The sequence below is a fragment of the Anser cygnoides genome, chromosome 7, assembly GCF_040182565.1.
Source record: "Anser cygnoides isolate HZ-2024a breed goose chromosome 7, Taihu_goose_T2T_genome, whole genome shotgun sequence".
NCBI lineage: Eukaryota > Metazoa > Chordata > Aves > Anseriformes > Anatidae > Anser > Anser cygnoides.
Genome location: NC_089879.1, coordinates 34,756,468 through 34,767,457, shown reverse-complemented (window position 1 = coordinate 34,767,457; position 10,990 = coordinate 34,756,468).

The window sequence follows — 10,990 nt, the reverse complement described above, 5'->3', positions numbered from 1 at the left end:
GTAAGAAATCTCTCACCAGGTTGGTGGGATTTACCATCACAACAGGGAGTGTTTTTCCTGTAGCAATGCAATGGAAAAAATAAATTCATTTTTCTTCAGCTTCATGAGAGGCCAGTCCAGCTGGTGCTGATTTCAACAGCCTTGTGATGCAGGGAGAAAGGCAAATCTACACTCTCCGCAGTAAGACCCTGGGAGTGATCTTGACTATTATGTCAGATGAAAATTCATGAGTCTGTGCTGTCACCATGTGAGGCAGCATAATAGAATATGGCCTCATTCGTGTAAATTTCTGTTTTCTTCCTGCCACTCGTCTTTTTAGCTATTAAACAGGGTTAAGGGCCTTCATGTCACTATTATTAATAGAGAGAATCTACATCAGGGAGGCTTTTGCCCTTCTATTCCTTGGGAAGTTTCTTTCAATGCTAGAATTAGAAATGAAGATGAAAGCTGAAAAAAAATGGGGGCTGAGGAAAGGGTAGATATTCAGTAGTTCTTCAAGAAAGAAAACTTAAGGGAGATTATATACGTAATCTGATACGAGGTGAGAGAAGGGTCTCCAAACTGATATAAGAAAGGGGAACAAGATTTAAACGGATGTGTGGCCTGACCATGCAGAATATTAAAATAGGCTACAACCCAAGTCCTTTTCTAATGATCTTGAATGTTAAGGGTTTGTTATTGATTTCAACCACTAAATGATTGCTGTTACTATAGGGATTCACTCTTTAGGCTTCTCAGCTCAGGGAACCAAACCTTTGCTTCAAGAGGATTACTGCTCACTGCTATAGACCTAATCAACATAAACCTTTAGCCCAGCAGGCAGGTGTCACAGTAGCAGTTGGTTTATAAGGTAAGTATGTACAAGATCTGAGAAGTTCAGAATTAGTAATGCAAGTCTTCTGTCATTTTTATCATTGGGCCCTGCAGGGAGGATCTGATTAAATGGATATTCAACTCTTCACATTAATTTGCACCCAGATTTAATTTGCATATAATTAACAGCACAAAAAGTATAATTTTATTATTTGCTGTTGGAAAGCACATCTCATGTAACAACTTACATGCAGTTGCCTAAGTGTGATATAAATGATATCTCTTATCTCTTCCTTATTCTGTTTCCTGCAGCATATTAGTTTAAACATCTAGTTTTTAGCATAAAAAGCAACATCCAGGTAGTCTCCCGTACTAAGTTGCTTCATATATTGCTTTATCTTGTAGGTTCTTTACATAACAATAATGTAACCTTATGGACCTAGTAATCTCCACAAGCACTATACAGTTTCAGTGAGCCATGTAGAGGTAAGGTACAGGGCATAAATTACAGTATAGGGATTAGATTCAGAACTTGGAAGGCTTTAGTTCTAGCCACCTCTTTCGGGCATTCATCTGGGATGTGAGTGGGAGCAAATCAGTTCACATCTTTGCACCTTTGTTTCCCTTCTTGCTGCTGCCTAGCTGGTCAGTTGAGACACTTAGGACCAGAATAGAACAAAACTGGAAGAATACTTGCACTTTCACCCTGTTGTTGGGCATAAATTGCTTCTACAATCATCAAAAATTTAGTTCCCTACTATTTTTCAGTAATTGATAGGCTATATTTGAATCTACATGTTAAATATACAATTATTTGAGTTTGTTACCCTAAACAGCATTTGGGGTCTCCTAGGAAGAAGTCCCGAACTTGAGTATTTTAGTAACATCCCACATCATTGTCATGATGAGGCTGTTTGCAGACTAGTAATGATCTGTATTTTACCTTCCTGAATCTTTTAGTTGCTGGTTGCTGAAATATTGTTGGCTGCATCCAGAAGATGGTCCTGTTTTTGTCTTGTATCATTTTCCACAACATATGGTACTATGGCTATGCAGGATAAGAGAGACCTTCAGTTCAATTTTGTATAGCTGTTCTCATAATCTTATATTACCAGGTGTGGTGCCTGCTCCCTACTAACTCTTGAGCATTGCCTTTCTGCTCAGAAACAATACCCCCAAGATACATACCATCAACACTTCTAAATGGACAGCCGTGGTATTGCGTGCTCTTCCAGCAGTTCTAGATTTACAGCTAGTGGTTCTGTTGTCTTGTGTGTCTACAATATTGCCGCTGTTATAATGGTCATCTCTGATCTTTTGCTCAATTTGGAATTTCTTAGGTCTTCTTTGTACAAAGATAAAACACTTAAGTTTTAAATTGAGAGAGAAGCAGAGGTCTAATTCTAAAGAATATTCCTAATTATCAAATATTTTTTATCCCTTTGCTGTGAATATCTGGAATGGCAGTAAAGTTGGAAAAAAATCAATGAAGTGTAGAGAACAGACATGTAATTTATTAGTTCTCAGTTCTGGTACAGACTTTTGGGTGATATTCGGGCAGGGCATGATTAACCCTGTTTTTCCATCTATAAAATGATTAGAATGATTCCATTTTATGAAACGAGCTAGGAATGTAATATTGTGTAATATTCAAAAGTTTACTACAAAAGCATAAAATGAGGAATAAACTTGTATTTGTAAAAAGGACTTTCTAAGTTTATAAAAGTCACTAAAAGCTATTAGCCTCCTTTTATACAAGGATTTGGAGTAGCGTGTGAGAGAAACCATTCAGAAACGGTGGAACTTTTTGTGTGTATGTGGTTTGAATAAACCTTCAAATGACCTGAACGTTCCTTGATGGAGCTCTTTGCATAGCTGGCTTCTGTATTTTTCCCCTGTTCTCTTCCATACTTCCAGTGAGAAGTCTGAGTATTTAAATAATCTTAAATTCTCTTAAATAATCTGTAAATGCTTGATGTAATAACTATTAAAGATAACGTACTACAGATAACGTCCTTTTTTTCATATTTGTATGTTTTCATTCTACCGCTGCCTATTCTTAAAGATGAGAGGTTAAGGCACGGATAGGGTTATTATGGTTAAATATTTAATTGCTAATTAATGTACTCATGATGCCAAGTATTTAGATAACCAGCTGCTGTTGTAGTCTCTGCCTACATGAAGTTAAACATGTAGTCAATGTGATGTGGCCAGAAACTGGAAGTAATTTTGCAAGAAACTCCATAATTATACACACAATCCACGCTGGGATGGAAAAAAAAAAATGATGGGACTTTCCAGAAATGGAAAATGTAGAAATATTTTGATTCAGCATATTTGAACAGTGTTCATGAAGGCACATTTCCCTGGCATTTTTACGGCTTATAAAAGGGAATAGAACTTAGTCCAGTAATTAACAGTGCTAAAAACATTTAGTGTCTGGAACCAGCCTTCAATATTTGACTCTGGATCAGAATATAGATATGTAATATTATTTATTTATTTAACTCTAATATTTTGTGACTATTTCCTTATCAGAATAACATAGATTTAGAAGAATGTGTTTAAACATCAGCCATACACGCTCTATGATGAAACTGAATGCTTAGTTTGCAAAATTGAGTTTTGCAGTCTAATGGCAATGGAGGCAGACAAGCCTCAATGTTTCCAGTTACTAGGTAGAGGAGGAACTGAAGCAGTTCACTGAAGGGCTCAGAGGATAGGTCAGCATCTTTGCTTTTATAACTGTACCAGGAGGCCACAGCTTATGGTACTGTGGCATGAAACCCTGAAACCCTCCTTGTTCTAGTCTGGTTGCATTAATTATTTTAAGAAACCTCTAGCACCATGCAGATTTTTTTTTTTTTAAACCCATTGAGGCAATTGAAATCATAATTGGAGCTGTCTGTTCCTCATTTGGATACCTAGTATATCTCCCATTTGTTAGCATATGGTCTCTGTACCTTGTTGTACCTTGTCCTTCTTAGCACATCTTTCCTACATTGATGTGTACCTGGAGAGAAGTTGCTGCACTTTGTGTGGTCAGTAAGCAGCAGATCACTGCTGGAAAGGAATTACAGTAATTGACTAGTGTGGTCACAGTTAGCTCTGTGGGAGAGTTGTTAGGGCTAAATGATGTTATAATGGCATTTTGGCTCAAATAAATGGTACCAGAATAACAAGATTTACAAGTAGTTTACAAATGACCAGGAAATGCAAGTAACAAGTCCTAAATTAACACGTATGTTCTGTTAACAACAATCCAGCTCCATCAGTGGGCAGTACAGATGACTTGAGGGGAAGCAAGTTCCAAGCTTACTGAGAACAAGTGACACAACAGCTGTAAACTGAATTTGGGGTTTTCTCTAAGTACTTGCACTAAAAGTCCTCACAAATCTTTCAAGTGCTCTACTTAAAATGGAATTCTTTTACCATAGGCAGCAGAGTTTCACTGAGGATGAAGAAACTTTTAGTAGAGCACTGAGGCCAGATTCTCTCAAGAATTTAGGCACTTAATTCCTATTTAAGTGTTCCTAATCTTACCAATGAGAAATCAGGAGTGACAGCGGTGGATGATGTCTGTAGTGATGCAGTCATACTGTTAGTGCAGTTGCTATGACTTTTTCCAGAGGGATGTTCCTCACCGAGTTCCCTTGTGCCTCTCTGTAATAAGATGTGTTATGAGTGTGCTGCCTCTGTGTGCTTTGCAGTGTGGGCTTCACCCTACAGTGTTGTCTGCAGTGAGCTGCTCTCCCATGGAAGGGAATCGAGCATTACTCAAGGATGTTATTTACGCAGTTACAGATACCTATATTTTTAGGTCTAATCACTCAGTACCTCTGTAAGCTAAGGAGATTTCTAGCCCTGTCTGTTTGGTACTCCTACATTGCAACTGTATATGGAATTGGAAATGGAGCAGGCAGAGACTTTATTTGCTCTTGTTCTTGAGGTCACCTGCTCTCTTCCTCTCACAAGCTGTGGCTTTTGGTCTTCTGCTGCAGAGCATTGGCTTTTTAGCTTTTGGAAGTATTGTGAGGGGCTTGCAGTGCATGGCACATGGAAAAAGAGTTTCTGGGGCTCTTCCAGGCAAGACAATGCATGCTTGTTTGCAATGGAGGGTGGACTTGACTGGGTGTCCTGTGGGAAGGCTCCCTGATATATGTTCTCTAAAGCTGGTGTATGTTCTCTAATGCTGGCCTACGTAGGACTTTCAGCAACAGCTAGGTGGTTTGGGAACCTGGAAATTCTTCACTTGAAATTGCGTTCCTTGATTCATCAGATAGTCTTTGAAAAATGCTATTTGTATTAGTTATAAATACACTTTTCTAAATGACAGATTGAACCTTTGAGATGTGTTTGTCAAGACACTTAAAAGATTGATTGTTTTTACTTATGTTTGCAGTATATACATTAACTGTGACTGCGGACCAGGGTGGCAAACTTACTCTACTCAGATATGTCTACACCTTTAGTTGAGTAAGAAAAAATGTATCTGAACTAAGGCATAAATAGAAACGAAGTACTACAGAAGTGTTATGTATTAGGAGTTTGAGACACGTGCAATAAAGGAAGTGTAGTTTAACTGTAGAAAGTCAAAGGCTCTGAAAAATCTACAATTGAAATATAACAACTTATTTTCAGGATACGAGTGGAAACAACATATTTTTTCCAATATTCGCTCTTCTAATTTAGTAGAGGGAAGCTTTTACATAGCTGTTGTTGCCATGGTAACCACTTCCTTCATATCCATGTGTTCAGCATGTGTGTATCACTTTATCTCTTAGCTCTCAGAGGCAATATCATGGCATTGCAATTGGGAAATGGTTTTTCTAAAAGCGTATAAAACCTTTTAACATCTAGAAGATTCATTAAATGATCTTGCTCAAGAGAGGCTTAAATTATTCTTTTGGGGTTCTTTTACACTAAAGCTATGAATGTGCCTGTGTCTTATCTCATCAAACTCAGTGCAGAAGTAAATTTAAAAGTAAACAAGCCAGTGTCAATAATTTATTTCAAATGCATATATACAGTGATTTATGGATTATACATACAGACATACATAAATAGATGGATTGTGCTTATGTATGCAGCAGTCATTGATAAAAAGAAACCTAAAGAGATTTTGCCACCTTTACCTTTTCTGTGGTTGATATATTTTGGTGCCAAATTCTATTAACTGTCCAGTTAACTTGAGACTGGGTCACATGAGCCATTGGTATCAAGCAGGAATACCCACAGCAGGAGTGCTCTGGTACTGCAGTGGCTTGAGAAATACACATAATTTCAGATATGTTCCTGTGGAGCTTACACAGTGACTAGCAACAAATGAGTGATTTTGCCCATTTAAGTATTTGTTGATTGTTTCCAATGTGCTTCTCAAGGGAGTCCACATACAGGTAGAAAAAGGGCTAAAAATTATGGCATAAACGAGTATATTGAAATATCTCACTTGAAACACTAACAAAATGATTTTTAGTGAAGTTGAGCAACTGCAGTTCCTATAGATGTAGAAGGACCATCAGCATGCAGCTTTTGGAGTTTGCACTTACAAATCTTTGTTAGCCTTGTGAAGAGGGGGAAAAAAGCATCTAAAACTTGGAATCCCATGGAAGTTTCTTAGGTGAATAGTTTTGCACTATTTGCTTATTTCTTCTTTGTATGTCTAAATTTTAACTTAGAGCCTAAAATAAATTTGGGCTGGTCTTGTGACTTGGAGAGGAAAAGAAATAGATTTAGCAGTCATTAGATCAGATCCTTTGAGTAAGGCATGAGAGTAAAACAATTAAGCTTGTCCTTAGTTGAAGTATAAAACTCCATGCTCGACTTTGTTGATCTAAAAGTTCAGGAGCTGGGTCAGTGTTCACAGAATATTCTCAAACTCAGGAGAGAAACTGTATTGGAAAGGATCGTCTTCTGATTGTAACTCAACTTTACACTGATTAATTATCAGCATATTTGGTGTTGTGACTAAACCTGAACAAAAGGAATTGATTAAAGTACTTTTTTGATTTTGATCAAATTGATTAAAGGTCTTTTTTCTACTGTACAGTATACAGGTAAAATTAGGCCAGAATTGAACCTGTGATACCTGTTAAAGGAGAATCACTTGGTCAATGTACTGGAAGAGTCTTGAGAATTTACCACACGTGCTGAAAGTAAAACTGTGTGGGCAGGTGTACAAAGAATATTTTGATAGTGTCTCCTGCACTGTGTTATTGCATTCAGATTTTCTTGATTTTCAGTGCAATGATCCAGCCTTCTGCTTTTAGCTATTTGCTGTTTGAAGGTGGTAATTAGCGTTGAGCAAGTCCCCTCTAAGTGAAGTCGCAATTTCAGTGTGGTATCTGTACTGGAAGATGTTCCCTTCTAGCTGGCAGTTGTGTTACCAATTGCTGCTGTGCACCAGTGTTAATTACTAGTGAGTAGGGGCTGACTTCAAGTCCAGTTGCTGAGCAAACTAACAAGCATCAGTTTCCTGCAGTGAAGCGATTAGCCCCTAGAAGGATTTTTTTTGTGTACTTATTTTCAAATTCCACTCAAGTTAAATGTATACATACCAGTACTTTTTTACTTGACAACAGAAGTTGATTTTGTTATTTTGGCTGCAACACAGTGAAATGGAACGTGATTTTTTTTTTTTCCTTTGTGTTGTTCCAGAGCACTGACAGTTTTTTATTTCTAAATTCCACTTTTTTTTTTTTTGGTTTTGTTTTGTTTTCAGGTATTACTTGCAGGGGATACACTGTGCTTTTTTGTTGTTTGTTTTGTTTTCTTGTTTTCTGTAAAAACATGAGGATCTCTCAAGCATTCCTACTTCCCAACTGCGTTAATGAGCAGTCGCGGTGCTTCATACTAGTTACACATTTTGTTAAGTTCGGAAAGGTAAACCCAAGTCCAGATATTCATCCTGTCTGCCTAGTATCTGGTATGGCCTGCAGCTTTTCCTGTCCTGAATGGAGTAATCTAGAAAAAAGGATGCTGTGTGAAATTTTATATTGCTGAAAACACTTGTGTAAAAGCTAAGAGAAGAACTTGCATCTTTACACGAAATGTCTCATCCTCAAAATCTGGTGTATCAGATTTTGAGTAAAGAACCACCAAACTGTACCACTGAAATGAAGGTGGGCACTTGGCTTATGGTTGCATTGCATCTCTTGGCCTGTGGACTAAAGATACCAACTGAACTATAGCCCCTAAATCAGAGTGGTTTCAGACATTACAGCTTCAGCTGTCTGCTTGTTTTCCAGAGTTACTGCCCAGAGGCAAAGGTGTCAAAATGAGCTGTGTTCAGCTACTTGCATTTTCAGTCTGTCATATACATGCAAACGAGACCTTGCTGGCAGTTGAGGAAGCCTCAAATCCATTGGGGTGTGGTAAGATCTTGTTTGCTTTGGATCCTTCCATGAATGCCAAAATTGCGCTCAGCGTTGACAAGGGATGTCCACTGGATGCAGAACACAGGTACTCAGAAGTGCTGCTCTGCTCTGGGGTCAGTAACCTCCTGCAGAGGGAGAGGACGGACAGATGAGGGCAAAAGCATCAAATCACTCCAGGTAAGCTTGCTGGAAGATGTCTGTCAGCTTCTAGGATCAGACTTACTGAAACTCTTCTGATTGATCCTAAAGGCCAGAAGAAACAGGATTTCAGGTCTCAGTACAATCGAAGAATGTAAACTGTATCAGTTACAAAATATTTTTTTGTGAGCAGGAACTCGGCTCCTGGCAAACTGCAAGAAGTGATATGAGCTAAATTATTCACTGTTTTCAGCACAAAGCTGAGTTTTAGAACAATAAATCCTGTTCTATTCAGAACTTCCTGCTGACCAACATCATGCTGAAGAATAATTCTTTTCTGCAAATGCTACTTGTGAATTTACTTCAACCGTCTTTTCTGTATTTGGAATTCCTGCCATCAGAACTGTCTTTGAACACTGAAGACATCAGCTGGAATGAAATTTGCATTGAATAGGGGCAGCGCACTTGGTTTGCATTGTTGGCATCCAGAAATTAGAGCAATTCTCTTATCCTGCCACAAGCCAGCTCCTGCACAGCATGTCCTCCAAGCTCTGAGGAGTTCTGCGCAATCTCACATGACCATATTGGACATAATTCTGCCTGCAGTCTTGAGTAGTTAGTCTGAGGTTTATTTACACGTACAAGTTTCCTCACAGGTAAGAAGACACATACACACACACTGCCTACAGATTATTTGATTAAGAAAAAAAATGCTTGGGGAAAAGGACTGTGTTCTGTAATGGAAGAAGAATAAGATATACTGGCATAAAGAAAGACGATACTGGCATACTTTGGCTACATGGGGGACAATGTCTGGAGAATTAAGAAAAAAGTTCCTGTGCCAATATTGTTGTTTTAATGTCCAGACTACTGTTATGAATATGTACATTAATGTAATGATCTAAAAATCAGCCGTATGAATGTCTTTTTTTCAGTTGGCTTCTATAAGCTTTGGTTTAAGGACTTGTTTAATGTCTAGGCACACAAATACACACAATGTAGAGACCAAACATAACGGCTTATTTCCAAAGCAAGATGAAAAAGGTCATCTGCTTTTTATTATATATATATATTTTTTTTTTACAAGTGTGAAGCTCTTTGTAGTTGCACATTTTTCCTAAAGCTACCTCAACACAGCTAATGTCAACGTGTGGATGATTTAGTTCTTTGGCTTGTTTTCCTTGTGTACTTCAGGATTCCGAAGACATTGTATGTTGTATGAGAGCAAAACTCCTTCCACTGGGAAATCCTAGACTTGGGTTATAACATAATTTCCTAAGTAACTCAATAATGATTTTATAATTGGAACTACCTAAAATATTAAGTGATTACTAACATAAAACTAATATTGTGTGGGATAGAGTGTTTGAAAAAGGGGACTTTCAGTCCAACATGTAAATATATAACTACTAGTCCCAAGCCATCTCACCCTTCCTGCCACCTCACCACTGGAGTTTGAAAAGGATCTCTAACATATAACTAGGGCGTTTGCACAGCTCTACCTATAGTGTGAAGAAAGTGGGTGATAAATAGGGTTATGCAAATGTTTTGGTACCTTAGTGAATGCATTAGCCTTCTCTCATTTACTCTCCCCATTCTTTTATGACATCTGTAATAAAAGGCTGTTTCCCATAACATTTTATATTTAAGAACATTTTGCTCTGTACTTCTGTGTAACAGTTATGGTGTATAGTTAGAAGGCAAACAGTTTGTATTGAGTATTCATTTGAATATCTCTCTTTTAATGGACAATTTAGCTTTTTGCTTGGAAAAATCTACTGATGACATTAACAGTAGTATCTTTTTATACTACTGCTATAATAATACTACTATATTTTTAATAATAGTATTATTTTTCTTTTACCACTGGAAACCTGGGAATTAGGAGACAAGTAGCAGTGCCTAACAAGTAGAAGAATCATGTAATTTCAGCCTTGGGGAAGGGCATTTCAAGATAGCAATAAACATACTTGTGCAGTGATTATCTGTAAAGTAAATACCCATGAAACTCCAGGTTTTCACCAACACAGAAAATATAACCAATTGTGTTGAGACAACTGCTGTGTTAGGCAATGCTTTCAGACCAGATTTGAGTAAAAAGAAATGTATGTAATTTTTAAGATCATGTAAGGAGTGATTCTAATTTCCCTCTTTTATCGGTTTTGGACTTAAAATTGTCAGCCAGCATATGCAAGATGTGGGGAAAAACTTTCTCTAATGACAAACTAAGATGGCAACTGTGTTAAAGCAAATCCAAGTAAAACTTCTCAGCCAAGAGGCTGAGTAGAATGCAATGGAAGTGGCTACTGTGCTCTGTTTTTACTATGGCCTGGTGTTACACAGGAGATTTTCTCTTTCAAATCAATCATTACAAACCACTTATACTAAAAACTGTAATTTTTCCAAATATCTAATTATACAGTCAACCAACAATTAAGTGTTTCAGCTTTGGATTACAGTATATGTTCTGTATTTTGCCTCATTCATTTGTTAAGAAAAGATGCATTAGTTTTGTGAAAGTAATGGCAAGCTTTCAGCTTGCATAAACTGAACAAAAATTGTAAGGTTTCAGTACATATGTTTTACATTTGGTAGAGACAGATCTTTCTGCTGGAGGAAATAATGTGATCGCAGCAACAAAAATAATGACCTTTGAATGTGTT